General features: G+C 30.5%; 1 protein-coding gene across 1 annotated transcript in view; it reads right to left on the bottom strand.

Moving 5' to 3' along the window:
- Lar (tyrosine-protein phosphatase Lar) overlaps window positions 1-19,942 on the bottom strand; it is a 969,819-nt gene extending 949,877 nt beyond the window's left edge. Inside the window, exon 1 of the mRNA XM_067045667.1 lies at window positions 19,908-19,942. The gene's annotated coding sequence lies outside the window, so the exon portion shown is untranslated. The remainder of the gene's footprint in view (window positions 1-19,907) is intronic.
- Window positions 19,943-20,586: the final 644 nt, after the last annotated feature.

The raw sequence follows: 20,586 nt of genomic DNA, 5'->3' as shown, positions 1-20,586 counted from the left end.
TATTTTATTTTTTAATTGTAAATTATAATTGTTTTTAAATATGAAGATATGAGAATCCAGATGATTAGTTGTAAGTGTTGTGACGTTTCATATGAAACGTCAGTTTTCACAGTAAAGGTTAAAAAAAGTTTTGATTTCATAATTTTTCTAGTAAACTTTATGAAACCCAAACTTTTTTATTAAAAATATTTATCCTCAATTTCTATACACTTTCTCCAACGTGTTCAATCAACTTTTTAATCCGAGAACGGAAAAATGTAGGGTTTTGTGAAGAAATGGAGCCACAAAATGCGTTTTTGGCCTGAGAACTGTTTTCAAACATTAACTTTTAATCAAGTTGTTCCTATGTCTGAACATATGGAAATCTATTGAAGATAAGTCTGACGAGAAAGGTGGGTTTGGAAGGACTTCGTAACAGCTCGCTTAGTTTCTTCAGTCTGTCGTAAAACATAGGGCATTGTCCTGTAAGAAAGTAAGTCTTGCCGATTAACCATAGATCTACCTTTTTTATTTTACTAATTGTCTAGAAACTGGCGATAAACTACCATTTAGTCCTTTGAACGTTTTTCTTATTTATTAACCCTTAGTTCATCGTCGTCAGTTCTTAGTCGAGGTGATCCTCCGGTTATTCAAATTTGTGTCAAAACGTTTTCAAAACACCGCTCCAATACCCTTTCTCAAACGCCGTGGTAATGTTTCTTGCAGCTTGAGATTATTTGAAAATGATATGTTGCCATGGTTTTTTTCTACAGCATACGAAACAACATGCAATCAATTGGAATAATAGTAAATATTATAAAAAATAGAGGTTTAATAACGGCTCAGTATAATCTGTAAACATAAACGTTGTTACAGTAAGATACTTGGGAATTCACAAAGATCGCCGCCATACCTGGAATCACCACATTAACACTGAACTAACTCAAACCTACTCAAGGTTAGCAATGCTATATCTCATCCTAAATAGAAAATCCAATTAAAACCAGAAACAACTGTTCTTATTTTTTGAAACAATTCTCAGGCCACTGCTGATGTACGGCTGTGAAGTCTGGGGAGCGGCATCCTTTACGAAAAGGAAAAAAAAAACAATCTTTTCAAGATAAAGCCTTAAGAATCACAGTGGATGCTCCTCCATTTACAAGAAATAGCTAATTGCATCGGATATTACAAATGGAGTCTATAGAGGGTTACATGAAGAAACAGTTCATAGAATTTCCACTCCCATTTACCAATAGCTAAAGGAACAGTTACCTACAGCTTAGGAAAGCCAACCTCAACCGGAAGACTGAAGCACAGGCTGTTGCAGGACACTCTGTTCTAAATTCTATACTTATTAATTGTATTATTCGCACTACTACTATTTTACATGTTATTTTTTTTTCTCTCTTCGTCTTTTTTTTAAAGTAGGTTGTTGTTTTTTTTTTTTACTTTTCTGTTTTATTAAGAAGTATTATTTTTATCTATTTATTTTTACTTTTTTTTATTATTATAATGTGTTATATAGTTATAGGAGTCTTTTGTACGAGACTATCCCCCCTCATAATCAATTGTTAAAAAAAAACCAAATGATACGGTTATATCAACCATGTGAGGCCTACCAGGCCGATCTGTTATTAAATAAATAAACGTTGTCAACAACAAAAGTCCACAAATTCAACTTTAAATTTCTGTAATAATAAAAAAGAGCGTTTCACATGAAATAAATTATAACAATAATAAAAATTAGCTTTTCGAACAGATTAGTAATCTAAAAAATCCAGTAAGGTACATGCAACTCTCACTTACCACTTTGGTAGGAGAAACTTTCAAACACTAAGTTTTTATTTTTATATTGCTTTAAAAATTTTATTTTAATATTTCTTAGTGGTGTATTGTGAATATTAGGGTTTATACAAAAACCGAAATTTTTGAAAACCGGTTTTCGAATAGTAATTTTTCCAGAAAACCGGTTTTAACCGGTTTCGAATTTTTATAAAAAAAAATTTAAAATTTAAAAAAAAATATTCTGTAATTCGAACAAAAAATTTAAATAGAAAATTTAGAGTGATTAAAAGCAGTTATTGACAGAAATTATTTACTGTTCAATTTTAATGATAGTAAAATTTTTTTATGCAATCTAGTAGAACAAAGAAATAATAGTTGACCAGGATTAAATAACTTTAAAAACAATTATTCGTTGTTTATGCATAATTTTCACATATATGGATGTAAATATTTTTATAATAGTGAAACGAGTTATTCAGCAAAGAGTTCGAATAAATAAAAACAATATATTTTAATATTTTTATAATAACCATATTATTTTTTGAAAAAACAATGTTATTAGATACAGATGGATACTTATTAAAAACAATTAGAAAATATGTAACTGTGTATTATATAATATAAATTATAATCAAAGCCGAAAGACAAGAGTAAATAAAGTTTATGCATACATACTTATTAAAATCAATTTTAGTTTTAAATACAATTAACATACTACATATTTACCTATTGTATTATTTTGTACAGTTGTAAATTACATTAAATAAATAATTTAAAAAAAAAGACAATTAAGCAAAGGACCGAGTATTTTCTATTCCGAGAAATTTTAATACAAATTTGAATATTCTATTTATTTTTTTGTTTTTTGTTTAATGAAATATGATTTCAGAAAACAGAGGACGTCTATCGATTTGCTATTTAGTTTATTTATTAGTTTATTCACAAAATTTCCCAAAATAGAAAATACCCTCTCACTTGCAACCGAACTAGGAACCGAATTTAAAACCGGGTTTTAAAAACCGACAAACTCTAGTGAATATCAACTTTGTTTCTGACAGGAGTAAAATGTTTTAACAAAGCCGTATACGTAAGATTAGAATCGAATAAAGAACCTTAAGTTAATTATCAAATACTTTCATAGTTCATGTTTATAAATTTTTATCACCATTAGAAATACAAAATTAATAATAATTTTAATTTTATTAATAATTAAAATTATAGTTTCTCTGGAGGAAGATTTTTTGATAATTCGGCAATTAATTCTGAAAATAATTTATCAACTTTATTAAACAAAGTGTGAAAATATTTGCTTCACTAAAGTATGAATATATGGAAATATACCTCGATAACGCTTGACCTCAATTTATTTGTTAACCTAAATCTATTTAACTAAATTCACAATTTCCAATAAACGCTTTCGGTTGTAAAATGACGCTCCCTTTAATCTCCGCGAGGGCTCTAATCAGAACAAGTTATCTATTTACTCTGCTCAAAGGCTTATCGAACTTGAATAACAAACAATTTTAATAACCAGTTTCCCCGTTACAGAGAAATCTAATCAAGTTTGCCCATAGCCTAAAGTTCACAAGGGCTAAAAAAAAAATATATAACAATTACAATGTGAAGTGCATAAGTACATTTGAAGGTATTCCAATCACATATTGATAAGAAATAAATAAATAAATAAAAGGAAAAAAAAAAATGCTTCTGTCAGTTGTAGGAAAATAGTTTTTTTTTTTCTATTTTCTACTTATTTACTGAAATTTACAACTGAATTTATACAAAAATTCATCTTGAAACTGTAATGGTAGATTACAATGTCACAATACTGACTTATAGAGAAACTACCCATTAGGAGCACTTTAATAAAATTTCTGAGTTTTATTTTAACTATTGTCTAATTCCATGGTCATTAATCAACAAGTTTATATTTCCAATTCATTGTTAGTTTGTAAGTCTATTATTTATTTTATTTTTATATTTCTCTAATAAAGACCTAAATGTTCCTTATGTAACCGATCTAGCCCGAACCCGATATCATTCCTTCCATTATAAACTCCCTAACAACCCAAGCCCACTTGTTTCTAACCTTGCTTCGTCTTCCGTTCCTGGCAATCCTCCGAGGCGCCTGAAAAGAAGATTGCCTCGTGACCTTATATTGTAAAATGTTTTTAGAGTTCTACTACTGGGTAGTTTCTCTACATGCTGAATCATATCAATATCATTATGTCATTATGATCAAATTTACTTGTTGTATTTTTTATACAGTTGTAAATATCGATAAATAAATAAAAATATATATTTCTCTGATTGATGGTTTTTATCTCTTTTTTGTTTTATAGGCCCAATGAGGACCTGAAAATCAGGTGGAAACGTTGGCACAAATAAATAATTTTTTGTTTATTTGTTTTTTTGTCCTCTCTGCACCCTCCCCCTCGCCCCCTCTCCCCACCATCTTCTCTTGTTTATCTTCGGTCAACTATCTTTACCTCATTTTAACTTACATTGAATTGAAATAATTGATACGTACAAATGCAACTGCATTTGAGGTCCAGCTCGATTAAAGTAAGATATATTAGGTTTCAAGAAGCCATGCGAGCTAATGTTTCTTACGTAACCGGGTAGAGTTTTATTCTTGCCTCAGTGGTTTATCTTCTCTTTGCTCCCTCATCCTCCTGCCTATTACAATCCCAGGTTTTTTTCCCGGTCCATTCAAGCTTCTTCATAAATTCTACCGAAAAGTATTTAATATTTATATCAATTTAGTAGTCAATAATATGATTTTAAAAAAAAATTAAGAACGTATAGTGATTCAACATTATCTTTATTTAATCGTTAAAAGAAAAAGCTTGAGCTACAGAACTTCTAACGACGTTCAATTCCCCCTTATTCTGTTTGTAAAACAAATGAAAGTAGTTTGATAATTCACCTGTCTTGTAAAAAGTTAACAATTGAATCAATATTAAGTCTGGTAATAATTGAAGATACAAAAAACAGCATATAAAGGCTCGTTTACATGGTGCCTGCTTACAGCCATGGAAGCAACTTTCATTGTTACTGTTATGATTTAATACTATTATAGTTTCCATCATGATTCAATTTACTGTCAGATCTTACTATCAGGTTTTACGTAATAATTGGCACCGCTTGCGGTAGTAAAGCTACTGCCACTGTATACTACTTAACGGTGATATGTCGTAAATTATTCACCTTATCAACTGTTATTGCAATTAGGAGGAAAATTGTCATAAATTGTGTTTTGTCTATCTCTGAACTTTAAATTGATTATTTCTAAAGTTTTTAATCTTAACAACTGTGACCGTGAGTGTGTGGTTTCAACTGACTAGATTTACTGCCATCGTGTAGACAGGACACTGTTCCACTGTCGTGAGAAATATCAAGAAAGAAAATTTTCAATCTGAAACGAGCCTTAACAAAACATAGCTTTATAGATTTTGATTTTGGAAGAAGATATGATTAATTTGAATGACCGTATGAAGTAGATAGTAGGAAGACAGTCTGGGTGGCCCATACTTTATGGTAAGAATAGAAGTGGCCCCCATTCCTGTGGGATATTACGTTTTGAAGAAAACTTTGTCTTGGTTACTAAAAATTCTTAACATGTTGTACTCACTTCGTGAAACTATGTTATTTAAAGCTACTGCAGCTATGCAGGAACAACTGTTTGAGTTTGTAATATAATTGGTACCGCAGATAAACTATTGGAGAGTTCCGGAATATTTGACCCGATACTATCCAATGATCCGGTAAGTATCAAAATTAGAATGGGGGAGATCTTGGATAGACATAAGGAATTCGTCAAAGATAAAGACCTCCTATTATTACGAGAATCGACCTATATCCCGTAGTACGGTAGTTTCTTCATCCAAACGGCCGCTCCTCAAAGCTACCTAAACTAAAAACCACCTGCCCCATACATTACTTGAGAATAATTATCCAACTACGACTATCCGGTAAATATCCAAGTGCCGGTATCACAAATATATTTTAGACCCACAGAAGCTATGTCCAGCTTGTGAAGGAACAACATTAGAGGATTGTTTACATTTCGTAACCCCCCGCGTATCATGAGAACCGAATCCGATACATGTCGAAATTAAGCTATATTAGCCAAAACCAGTTGTATGAAATTTTATCTGTACTCTCACAATCGAAAAACTTCTTTTTATATATGTTTTTTGATTTTTGTTTCTTTTATTTTATTAAAGAACTAATGTCGTTTTTGTTCTGCTTTTTCATAGACTAATGTAGATAATCCCAGTTTGAGTTTACTGTTTGTTAATAGCTTATATAAATTATGTTTAATTCAAAATTTGGGTACACTGTTTTGTAATTAGCTTACATAATAGTTTGCAGATTATTATTATTTATTTATTATTACAATGATTGTTAAATTATGGACTTTAAAGTCTAACTCTATTTTTACGGGAGTTACCCCATAAATAAATAAATAAATTATTATATTATGTATTATTATAGTCTGTGTGTGCGTCAATAGAAGCGTTAAATAGTATAAAAACTATAGTAAGTTAACCAACGTTTCGCTCCACTTTATATGGCATCGTCAGGGCTGATCCTGATACGATATTTTTACTAAACGTTAACGTTGATGAATATTAAACACGTCATTAGTGTTGACTAAAATTAAATAGTTTTTTCGACTATTTCGTACCTTTATTGACCGTTACCCGAACTTTCTTCTTACTTCTTTTCAGATTTTCATTTAATCTCTTCGTAAAAAGAGTAAACAGTTATAAAATATGCTTCTGTTACTTAAATAGGAGATCAGTAGATAATTGTGAATAAATACAACTTGCTGGAATAAAATTCATTAATACATTAAATAACTAAAAAAATGTTTAAAACAAAGAAAATGTTGCAAAAATAAAAATAGAACATCCTTATAATTGCCAAAAACAGCTACTCATTTTTGTATAAGTCACAATGGTCCTTATTAGAATCCTTTAAAGTTCTTAACGTCAGTCATCATGCCATGACAATCAAAGGAATGGATGTTGAAATCCTCAAGAACCAACTTTGACATGTGTATAAGAGACCCTGTATCGTTGGAGAATTTGCGTAATACCAGCCTCACGAGGAGAAGATAGGGCCAATGTTTCCCTATTGGAAACAAAAGGGGGCTAAAACCATTAAAGTAACAAGTTGGAACAATAATCCCCTTTCATAAGTTCAATTCAAAGCAAGGAAGACAATAATATCATAAAGTTTTACCTTAGTAGCGCTAATGCAGTGCCCATTGCGTCGAGTTGAAAATAACTGAAGGGGCTGACAAAGGAGTGCCAACTTCAGCCACAATGAGGATTCTGGGTCTATTTGCTTCTTAAGAGCTACCAGAGCGGGGTCTTTTAACAAAGAAAAAAAATATTGAAGTTTTAGAGGATAAGAAATTCTTAAACGAGACACGTTAAAGTTTGAAAATAGTATATATACGGGCCATTCTTATGGTAGTACCTCATTGTCACATTAAATTAAAGAAGGAAATATTTTTATTTCTATTTATTTATAAAAATCTACAACCGTATAACCTAAAAATACTTCCAGTAAATGTAATGTTACTTCTGGTACAATGACATAATTCGTCTTGTAGAGAAAATACATCAGAAAATTTCTACATCAAAAAGGCTAGAGGCCATTTCATTTCAGGCGCCTCCGAGCATTATTTGGAATAGAAGAGAAATCAAAGATAGAAACGATTGGGAGAGGGCAGATGATTGACGTCTTGCTCAGACTACGTGAAATTTTAAGGGTATTTTGAAATATTTCAAAATTTGAAACAAGGACTTAAAATTAATATTTTTGGTAAGTTTTGAAATATTTTTATTAGTGGAAAATTCTTTTAGTTTATTATGTTATTTCTGCTCTGAAAAAGGATTAAACTCGCGGCGATCCCTTGCCTCTGGCCCATAAAGTCAGATTCAACAGAAGTTATTGAGATATTTTTTAAAAACATGTCTTTATTATATAAATACCAGTTTGGATTCCAAACATCCCAATCCACTATCCACCAATGTAATCGTGTGGTAGACATCGTCTCGTCTTCTTTGAAGAGTAATATATGGAATGTACTGCCCGGGAGTCTTATTCCATGTAAACAAGCTTTCGATCGAGTCTGGCATCCAGGACTACTTTACCAACCACAAACGTAAATTCCTAGTCCATACATACTTTCTCATTAGCCATTCATTAGTCGGTCCCATCCTCAACACAATCTACACAGCTGGAATTCCAACCTATCCTTACCAATGTCAATGACACATATATGCTCACAGTTAATAAATCTTTAATTGTGTCCCAAACTCTACAATCCCATATCACAATCCTCGAATAGTGTCAAAATTCGAGAATTAAAATAAATCTCTATAAATCCCATCAAATCATCCTGACCCTTCGTCGTGAACATAGCTACAGTATCTTTTCAATTAATATTCCTTTTACTCATATTCGCCTAGCTTGGAATTCTTACACAAGACTGAAAATACTGGAAACTACACGTCGAAAAAACATATAATTAATATATTAAAAAACAGACAACAAACAAGGAACATTTTTAAACCATAAGAGACTACTTATTTTAATAATTCAACACTGTCATGAGCTAGTGGTTTTTACAGCTGCCTACAGTAAGCAGTCTTTTTTCATTATAAATTATTTGCTTAGTCGAATTTTCATTTGCGGATTTTCTACAAATTTACAATATAAACGTAAGTTTTCTTTCTTCTACTTTTTTTACTCATGATCGTGTAGCTTGGTTGAAATGTTTTTTATAGTTTCAAAGTTGCTGGAATCCTATATTTGATTGTATACAAGATTTACACGTGATTAAGCTGTTTCAGATTACGTATCGTTGATGCTAGATATATTCAATTATTAAAGATTCTGAATTTACCTCTCGGTCTTATCTCTCAAATTTGGAAGAAAAAAATGGTGATTAGTGTAGAATGGTCTACTATAACTAAAATATAACGTTTAAAGAAAGAGCAACGTAAGAAAGAGTGTTGCTAGAAAATTAAAATACTTTTAAAGAGGTATGTAACCTAACCTTTTTGGCAGTGGAAATTTTATTATTATAAACGGGTTTTTCCCAGTTTTGGTATTTTTTAACTTTATTATTGTACAGAAAAAAAAAGTGTTTCTCCAATCAATTTAATTATATGACCTAAATTAAAGTATGTTACTGGCGCCTTTTCTTTCTTTCCTTTTTTTTTATCAGTTTCTTTTTCGATATTTCAGATTTGAATTTACAACAAATTAATTCTTATTTCTTCATTACTTTGCATATCCCATATATTTATGTAAATTAAAAAAAATTATCCAATTTTAGTCTCAAAGCTATTTTTATTTCTTTATAGGTCCGAAGTTTCTGCCAATTCGACCACCCTCAAGGAGAATCTATCCAAAACACCTTTTATTATACATATGATCTTTAACAATTTTGAACAAATAAAAATATAATAAATAAATTATTACTCCTTAATACAATTTTAGAATCACATAATTTTAAAAAACAACTTCATGCTATTCTGCCCAGGTCATAACTTCCAGTCCACAATCTACCCTATGAGACATTTATGAATAATATAATTTTGTTAATAAGTAATTCTCAGATTATGTCTAATTACCTAATTTGTCAATTCTTCATATTAAATTAAAAATTAAAACTTTTTATCGCAGTCAATCTTCTCTATTATAGTTTATCACAACAATATTTGTAACCTTCTCCATACTCAGGTCAGGGATTTAATGTATTTATTTCACCTATATTTTGATTAATTTCCTCTTTCTTTTATTATTACAATTCATATCAAGATTAATTATAATTATCAACATTAATTTTATCCCATATTTTTCATAAATTAATTTTATTTAAAATCTCTGCATAGTGTTCTTTCAGGTTTAAGATTTCTGATAGGGAAATTTGTGGAATGAAAGTAATGACCTGAGCAGAATAGCCTACATAAAGTTGCTGTTTTAAATTATGTGGTTCTAAAATTGTATTAGGATATAATTTATTAATAATATTGTTATTTGTTTAAATTTGTTAAAGATGATATGTATAATAAAAGCTGTTTGTGATAGATTGTCCTTGAGGATGGCCTAATCGGCCGAAACTTCTGATTTATAAAGAAATAAAAATAGTTTTGAGGCTAAAATTTGATAACATTTATTTATTCGAACAATAATAACCAGTCTCAACAAAGTGTAAAGTTTATATATAATCCTATATTTTTTAAACCCCATCTCTTCCAAACAAAATGCTTAAGAAAAAATAAAATTGTATGAAGTAATAAATGAGAAAAGTCTTATCGATCTATAAACTCCATAAAATAAAAGAAACTGGGTACATACTTTCCTGACTATCGATCCGTTAATTAACGCCTGATATTGACGAACCAAGCAGCGGCGAGACGGAACTCAAAGATTACTTGTCGAGGCGGGTCTCAAAGCCCCGGCGATTATTGGCCGTATTTAATCATATTTAAGTTGAAGTAATTGATTACTGTTGTAGAATGGGACTTGAATCGGAGATGGGGGCCCTCTATCTGAGGCCGGGAATCTTGCTCCCACAAAGCCCCCACTAATTAGCTTATTACAGGGCCCCGCTCAAAGATAGCGCTCTTATCGCAGGTTCATCTCTGTGGTTCTCTGTCAGCTCTTTGCTTGCTTCAAAAGCACTCTGGTATCTCTTTTAAAAAAAAAAAAAAAATTTAATCATTTAAATAATCATGACATTTTTTTATTAAATTAATAAAATTATATTAATAATAACTGACAACAACAATTTCTTTTTTACAAATCTTTTGAAAGGAATAGTTCGTAAGGAAGTATTCATCTCAAAGGGAACATGATAATCAAATCATTTGTCAAGTATTATTCTTGACTCACACGTTTCAACAACAGCTCCCCCGTAAATTGTTATTATCTAACAAAAAATAAAAATTAATTTTAATTCATTAAATACTATTAATTACTAAAATGATCAAAAACGCTTGAAATATGAGTACTTATGTACAAACCACAGTAGAAATGTCGAGGAAGTTATAATGACCAAAATATCTGCTAGAATTTTTTCATCATTAAAAAAAAGTACAAAAATCCAACCAAAGCAATTAAAACGTTTTAATTATATTGTAAATTATTAATATAAATGATAACTTCAATTTTAATTAATAATTCAAAACATAATCCAAATTATAGTCTCAAAACTTTTATTGTTTTTACACGTCCAACGTGTAATAAAAGTGTATGATAGTGGTAAAATGAAAAATATTTTTGACTGCGAATTTTAATGGATATTTGACTTATTGGATAAAAATGTTTTGACCTGGGCAGAATAGCCTGTATGAAGTGTTTGGAAAAATATTAAAGATATGCGTCTTTTTATTCCAAACTCCTTAACCATCCTAACCCATTAATTCTTAATCTTTCATCCTTAACAATCCCTGATAATCCTCCGAGGCGTCTGAAAAGAAGATGGCCACGAGACCTTCTAGTTTAAATTAATGTTTGAAGTACCACCAATGGGTCCACTTATTCCAGTGAACAAATATTACAAGAGCCCAAGAGTAGAAAAAAGGCAGTTATCTCACCCAAATTTCTGATTACTTTAATGAAAACTATGTATAATTAATAGTCAAAATTGATGAGTCTGCCAAGTATACGTAGAGGGAATAAAAAATGGTGGCTGTTTCAAAGCGATATAAAAAAACTATTTTTTCATTCGGAGCTCTGTACCTTAACCTAGGAACAACACAAGAAAACCTAAGAGAACGACATCATAAAAACTACTACCCCTACGAAGATAAGTGTCATAAGCTACTTTATAGTGAGTTAAATTTCCTTTATTTTAAGTGTTAGAAGACATATTTGCGTCTTACGGATCTAGAGATATATTTTTTCAAAAATCCAATATTTTATACGAACTACTAGAAATTAACATTTTGTGAGTTTATTTTGTCAAATATCATAAAAACTACCACTCCTACAAAGTTAAACATGATTAACTATTTTGTAGTACATTTAACTAGCTTTAATTTGAGCGCTGGCAGACATCATTACGTCCACGGTTTCTGAAATAAAGTTTTTCATAAATCAAATTTATTGTCCGAACAACTATAAATCAATTTATTATAGGAAATATCATGAAAACTACTATTCCTACGAAGGTAAAGGTCTGAAACTTCTTGATAGTCTATTAAACTAGCTTTAATTTGAGTGCTAATAGACATCTGTACGTCTCATAGTTCCTGAGATATAGATTTCTCCAAATAAATTAGCTAAATACTAATCTTTCGGTAGATTTTTAAGGAACTTTTGCTCTTTAAAAAGCTTTATTTCAGAAAATTTACTCTTCTTTAAATAATATTCTCTTAGATTTTCTAGTATTGGTGGTAGTTTTTAAGATATAGAGCTCCGAATGAAAAATCATTGTTTTTTTTAGGTTTTGAAACTGCCGCCATTTTTTAATAAGCTATACTTGGCAGACTCATCTATTTTCACTAGTAATTATATATAGTTTTTATTGAAGTAATCAAAAATTGGGGTGAGATAATTGCCTTTTTTCCTTCCCGGTTCTTGTACTAAAACAATTACTATACATTCACTGAAATTGAATGATGTCTTTTAATTTCCCAAGGGGCAACTTTAAATCTCTTTTTGTTTCCTTACCCCGTGTTTCTACTTATGGTATGCTATTCTTCATTTCATATCCTTTCACTAAAATGGCAATTAAATTTTAAAGAATTGCTGTTATATTTTCATTAACTTGATTTAATTATGCCTAATATTTAAAACAAATACTCATTGTATTAACGCTTAAAGCTTTAATTTTCTTTAATTTTTTTGTGCTGATTTTATTTCCTTATTGTTAAGTGTGAATGATATAAAATTATTTATATTCAAATACATGTGAACACATGATGAACTTATTTTTTTATTTTACATATGGGATGTTTCGTTTACTTTGTTTTTACATGATATGTACCAGGTATAGTTTTTGTTCTTTTTTCTTTTTAATATTATTAAATATGAACGTTTTTATTTTATTGTTTTCTTCTAATGAATGTAGTATAGCCCAGGATAGGTATATTGTTTTTATTATTTTATATAAACGATCTTTAACTCATCATTTTTGTAATGATCCATCCGGTTTACGGAAATATTTGGATATCCTACCAACTCGTAAAAATAATATAAAGAATAACATAATCTCAACTATAGGGTATTATCATAATTCTTACAGAACAAATTCGAGAACTAGCTCCCCCCTAAGAACCACTAAAAAAAAAAAAATTATTTTTAGATTTATTTTATTTAGGTCTATTTTTTGGCCCTTTATTACTTTCGATGGCTACTGTGTTATGTACTCTGACTACAGTCACTCTGAATGGAACCTCGTTCCGTACCTATTTCTTCCTCCTCTTAGACCCTAGAATTGTACTTATATTAATTTCTCCCATTTGATCACGTACATCCTTGTAAATTCTCCTTCTCTATTCTTGTACAATTCTTGCGCTCTAGTTACCTCCGTACTCGCTCCCATTCCTTTCCAATATCAATCCTATTATTAATAATCTCTCCCACCATTACCTTATAAGCTAGGGTACTTTTGCATCCCCGCCTCCATCCGTGCCTTCCCGAAAAACACTTCCACATGTGAGAATTCTGTGATAAAATGTATCTAAGGATTGTATGATGCCATCGGTTTCTTCATGACCACACCCAGTTTCAGCTTCGGTTTGCTCCCCCTGATGTATACTTAGATGGCCACTTAGTGTGCTGCGCAATCTATCGACACGTACTCTGTCTGCTCTTGGAGTGCTCCAGGGGTGTTAAGATGTCGTACGATATTAATTATTTTTGCTTACTCATTAATGTTGGCACTATTGAATTCTCGCTATATATTGAAAAAATTATTAAATTGAATTATTTATGGTATTATTTCTAAATATTTGTTTTTCACAGGTTCCACCGTATGTAAATCTTTAATTGGCCCTCATTTTGGAAAAAAAAATTATTTAAATAAATTGCTTTACATTTTCTAATATACAAATAATCCTACATAAACAAAATAAAGCTTTTTAATAATATAAATGGTATTCAATAATTAGCAGATGTACACATTAAACATTAAACTGAATAGCTAATAACAAATAAAATGATAAATAACAGAGCGTAAATTAAATACATATTGTAATTTAACGATTTATTGAAATTTAACGAAGTAATAGTCACTGCGAACAATTGCTGAAACAAAATTAAACAAATAAATAAGCAACAGAACTGATACTAAGTTATGATTCTTTACCTAACCAATTGACTTAGAAAAGAAATAAACGAATATATTTATTATATATTAGAAAAAATAATTCATAAAAATATAAAACATTTATAAGATGTATTGTCTCTTGCTAATTTAGTACATTTTTTCCTAAATATGTATAGGGATTTTGGTTTTTAATATCAGACACCAGGTGTTATGTAAAATTTCTTTCCTCCCTAATTCAAACTACACACTTGCCAGATGTATAACATGGTATCCTTCAGTTAGGGGTTGAAATTCAAAGTGAATTCTTCAGATTTTGATTTGAATATTTTTTTTTACACAATCTAACTATACAATTCGTATTGTTAGTTTAATAATAACTAATATACAGTGTTCTATACAATATTATATTTTAAATTATCTTTGACTTTAAATCATAATGATATAATATTGATTTGACTATCACTATCGTTGCCAATAATTAAAATTTTCTGCATTAGTTTTCAACTATGCATGGTTGTATGTATGAAGAAGCGCAATACAACCCTTATCGAACCCCGGCACTTCATTACCTAGGGGTCCTTGAGCCCTCGAGAGGGTGGCAAAGGGTTCAAAAAGGGTCCTCCAAGCTACAGCTAGGGTTCTGTACCAGATTGTCAGCCGACTCCATTTCCTAATACGACAATCTCGACATTTCTAAACGGAAATCACAAAATCTGCAGTGTATCTCACGTAATTTAGAGCTATAAAATACTTAGTATTAAGTTAGCTAATGGCGTCTTGAGGTCAACGGTTCATTCAACACACATATATCACATTATCTTTTATTACATTACATTATTTAAACTATGTGAGCATAAAAATACTACTTACTGTTGACTCCTGACGAATTCGAAGTAATTATTTATCTTATTATATGTATATTATTAGAAGGTAATTGTCCGGGTTACAGTCAAGAAAACAATTACTAAATAATTTGAAATATTTAACGATATGATTAAATAATTGGTAACACTATGAATAATTGATTGCTATTTTATTATAACATTTTATCCGATATAGTGCATTTTGAACTGATTTGAAATTATTTTAGATTGGCTGAAATTACTTAAGCATTAAAAAATTTTTAAACAATAAAATCTGAAGATTTTTAAAAATATATTTAATGTAATTTACAACAATAAAAAAAAATACAATAAGCAAATTGGATGAATGTTTCAAGCACTTGAACATCTTCAGAAGGAACCACTCAATGGTGGTACTTCAAACATTAATTTAAATTGAAAATTCCCGTGGTCATCTTCTTTTCAGACGCCTCGAAGGATCACCAGGGATTGTTAAGGATGAAAGATTAAGAATTAATGAGTTAGGATGGGTAAGAAGTTTGAAATGAAAGGACGCAGACCTGTTTCGGGCCAAATATGCAACGAAAGGGATGTTGAGGTCTTTATGGATGAGTTTATTTGTGAGGTAATGAGGAGCATCAAGGATTTTACGTAGGATTTTGGATTGTAAGGATTGAATACGGGAGGAATTTGATGGTTTGGCACAGCCCCAGACCTCAATTTCATCTGTCCAAATTGGTCTAATTATCATATTTTTTTGCAGTGAATGGAAAGTTTAGAGCATTGTCAAGTAGGTGTTGTAGCAATCGAAATCTACGAGCAGTTTCTTGTTGTTTCAGTCTTGTATGTGGATTCCAACCAAGTCTCTTGTCAACATGGAGTTCTAAGTAGCGAATCTGTTCAACAGGCGTTAGTAGAATATTTAAAAAGGATAAGGTAGGACAGGAGGGTAGAGGTTTACGACGGAAAGTGAAGGTGATCTAGCGGAATTTGTCAGGAAAATCTGTAGAATTAAAACCGTAAATGAAGACTGATTTTTCAGGAGCAAATCGTACCTAATTTCTTGTGCAAAGTATCTTAAAGTTATGTTTTCTAAAATGTTGATAAAGAAAGAAATTAATAATTTTGAATAACAATAATCGGTTTTGAATAACAGATAGAACTTCAAAATGATATTTGAGAAATAAAAGCTATAGCAACAAACGTTAGAGATGTTTCACGGAGAGTAACATACGAAGATGGAAAAATATCAGAAAATCTACCACTGTTTTTCAACAGAACATAGATTTCACAAAGTGGATGGCGCATCTTTTCCTCCTTGCTCTTTCTTGCCTTTCACAACCACTGGTGTGCCACTCTCAGCAACAGCAAACCTGTACCATCAATAGAGTAATGTTATTCCTAAAGAACAAAGTTTTTTGATACCCCTTCTAGGATAAAAAAAAAAACTGCCTCACGTTGCAAAACAATTCATATGCAGATTCATTATCAATGATTATACTGTCTAGAGTTCTGAATCTTAATCTGAAGTTATGTTAATAATTTTATATATTTTTTCTTTCAATGCCAGTAGTATTGCAACATTTTATTCAAAATATTAAGGAATTTTATGAATAACTAAAGAAGAAATAAAGAAAAATATAACTTCCCAATCAAACGGAAAATACCAATAACACCCATCTTTCGCGCTTGCACTTCGACTTTGCTATCTTTTTTTGAAACTGTTGTATTCTTACCAGAAACGAAATTTATATTTGTTATTCCCACCTCGAGAATACGAATTTTTATATCAACAGAAGGATATACATTTTTTGTTCATATTTTTTTTCCTTACTCGTCTTTAGATTTTTTCCGAATATTAAAAAAAAAATGCCAATGGCTTCAATAGAAGCCCAGTAAGCTACACGAAACTTGAAGAGGTATGTTGAGTGGTAAGTGAAAGATACGCGCAAGAAATTGTATGCATACAAATTAAATTTTCTAAAAAAGAGTAATATTTTCTTATACAATATATTTTACTTAAATTATACTAAAGCTTCCAATCTTTTATGTCTTCATCATCATATTCGTATTCTACGCCAAAACAAGAAAAAAAATGAAACCCTAATTGTTATTAATCTAACTTTTTTCAATAGTTGATAAACTACTAGGAATAGAGGAAATTACCAAATGAATAAGTGAATAACTATTTCTTCTTTTCTAATGGCTTGTAAATTCTTTTTTGAGATAGTATATTACCTATCTTTTTATTAATATACAATGCCATGTACACTATAGATTTATCAAGCTGTATTTTGTTGAGTAATAAATTTACCTTTAAGTTGGAGTAGCAGTTGAAAATATTTTATTTTTATTTACCCGAAATAGCATTAGTATAAGACACGAGTCACAATTTATAAATATGCATTTTAAATAATTTATGTCTTTAATCTTGTTACTGTTTTAAATTTATAAATATCAGAAGCATACGCTGGTCTTATTAATTATTCAAGAATATCAAGACCATAGCACGCGCCGGCATGAGAAAGATTTCAAAGAAGCATTTAATTAACTCAAACCAAACGAGAGTTGTGTAATTCCATTTCCGTAAAGTTACCCCCAGAAGAGAGAACAAAAAAAACTCTAATGAGAAGTAATTACACAACAATTAACACTTTTCAAAAGTCAACGCCGAGGAATAAAAACAAAACAAAGGAAGCCATATTATATGCGAAGCCTTTTCTGAGAGCGAAATTTTTACAAACAATTTTACCTTATTAAAACTTTCCATCGGCCAAAACAAATGTTGACCGAAGAGCGAGGGAGTAATTTTTTTTACTGAGCCTGGAAGATGAGCCCGCAACATTCATCTAACGAGTATGCATAATATATTCCCGGTCTGCTCTAACCCTCACCGACAAAATATTATTTTCTTTTTCTGTATCCCCTGTGAAACGAACCCCATTTGTGCTATCTGTTATCTAAAATACATAAATCAGAGTCTTATAAAAAAAATTGTTTAATTAATAGGCCTATTTATTAAAATAAATAATTTAATTTCTATCCATTTTAGTCTCAACACATTTTATTTTTCTTAAAAGTTCGACGTTTCGGCCAATCCAGTCATCCTCAGGGACAATCTATTTAATACAATTTTGGAATTAAATGATTTGTTAAAACTTTATCACAACATTCATTGTTATAGTGACAAATAGTGACTGTGATAAATGAATTTTAATTTTGGTTTTAAGTGAATATTGACTAATTAGAAATTGTTGTTTTGACCTGGGCAAAATGGCCTGCATGAGTTGAGTTTTTAAATTATTTAATTCCAAAATTGTATTAAGTAGATTGTCCCTACTTGGCGCTACTTTGAAAAAATTATTGAAAAAAACCGTCCCTTCCAGACTGAAGGCTAAATGGGTCATCCCAGACTATTGGGTCTCACAGATCCTAACAGGACACGGGGGGTTTTGGGGAAAGCTGCAGAGCTTTGGAAAGAACATCGACCCCCGGTGCCCCACATGCGGAGTTCCTGAAACAGCAGAACACGTAATAGTGGATTGCTCCGCCATGGAAGGACACCGAGCCAGGCTGTTGAGAAAGACCGGGATTCGCCCTCGCCGAGTCGGACTTTCCCTGGTTGATGGAAGAAGAGAATTATCCCTTCTTCAGGGAGTTCATTTATGGGTGGAAGGAGGTGGTGGGCCCAACACATTTCACAATGGGAAGGACTTGACCACCCAACATCGGCGAGCCACCGGAAGCTGACCCAGACTGAGACCAGGAGCCTGGTAACTGCAGGAGGCGCCCAGACAGATGCGCACCAGAAGGGCCTACCGAACGGATGAAGATCATTGGGAGCAGTAGCATGCGCAACCCCAGCGCGAACTACCCCACTGCTCCCGCACCCCGTATGCCAGAAATGGCAAGGGAGGGGGATTAAAAAAAAAAAAAAAAAATTGTCCCTGAGGATGGCCGGATTGGCCGAAACGTTGGACTTTTAAGAAAAATAAAATGTGTTGAGACTAAAATGGATAGAAATTAAATTATTTATTTTAACAAAATTAACCAGTCTCAAGAAAGTGTTAAAGATTATAAATTAAGAACTATTTATAGTATTATTTATTTTTAAAGACAGCCGATTCTATTTGTTCTTGACACTGTACAGTGTATTGCGTGTACTCAGTGATCCAAATTTCCATACTCCGAGCACTCTAGTCATCCGAACTGCCATTAAAAAAATTATTTTTTTGAAAAAACAGCAGGGAAAAGAATTTTTTTTTAAAATAAAAGTTCACATGTGCAAAGGACATTTTTAACTTCCCAATCTATTATCAAGTTATTGTAATCACCGTATAAATTTAAAGTGGAATTTTTATAAAGTTTTGATATCGGATAATCTAATTCCTAAGAAAGTGTTAATAAGCCATTTGATTCTGCAAAACTAATTTAATTAATAGTAAAAATATTTATAATACAAAATTTATTGGAGAAAAGATTCTTTTTTAAATAAGATAAGGATCGTAACTTGTCTAAAATATATAATATATTAATCATAGAAGCAGTTGTGTCTTACTTTTCTCTCACAAATATTTATAATAGACTCTATCAACATATAAAAAATACATACTCTTGCTTAATTTAAGAATATAGGAAGATACTGCATTAAAACTAGAAACTTTTCATGATTTGAGATACAAACTAAAAAAAAAAAATTTTTTTTTTTTTTTTAATTTTGCCAAATTTCTTTATATTATCGAAAACAATTAAAAGTATTTGAAATTTGTAATCAGCACTTCGAAAAATATTGAACAAAATTTCAACAAAAGTGTGTGTTCCTGATTTAATTTTTTTTAAAATTTATAAATAGATATTTAAATCATTTATAAAGTAAACTTCCATTGTTAATAACATAAGGATGTATAAACTTCAACCTCATTAACGCTAAAATATTGAAATATATATTTTCATAAATATAAAAGTATGCAATTGTAATTAGTTTTATAATATACCTTATTTCTTTATGGATCTTCAAGCCTCGTAACACCTACAACAGACAAATCATTAATTTTAATAAAAATATTAAGAAAATATAAAATTTTGGGTGGTTGAAACTATTTATTCATATTCGTAGTATACAAACATATACCAATATTTTGTTAATGTTGGATATTAAAAAGAAAATGTGACACAAGAAAGTAGTTTAGCAATTTCATATATAAATCCACTCTATAGCAGAACCCCGTTTATTCGTCCTAGTTCAGAACCAGGCATTAAGTGGGACATCTAGTTAATCGGAGATGTTTAATTTCCTTGAATAATTTATTAAAACATGTAATAAAAATTTCTTTAGATACATGTTCATTTATGTATACAAACAACCGTTCAGTTCTTAGTACTTTTAATTCTCAATCTTTTATTATGCAGTTTTTAGCCCCAAGAGTCTTAGTAATTTAACCGACAATACTAAAATCTTTCATCCACATTTCTTGATACTTCATCATTGGACCTAAATATGAAAAAAGTAACTAATTGACTGATAAAATTTTGAAAAATTGTTTTGAATAAGTTATGTATTTCATTTTTTCCGAGAATTTTCTTTTCTCAGTACAAACCTAAGGCCTATCATTTCTCTACAACACTATTAAATAGAGATAGAAATATTTTACTAAGTGTTTTGTTGAGAAATGA

This window comes from Halyomorpha halys, unplaced genomic scaffold (genome assembly GCF_000696795.3).
Source record: "Halyomorpha halys isolate HHAL.00 unplaced genomic scaffold, Hhal_1.1 Scaffold438.1, whole genome shotgun sequence".
In the NCBI taxonomy this organism is placed as follows: Eukaryota; Metazoa; Arthropoda; class Insecta; order Hemiptera; family Pentatomidae; genus Halyomorpha; species Halyomorpha halys.
Note: the sequence above shows the minus strand (reverse complement) of the source record. Positions and strands in the feature narration are given on the sequence as shown.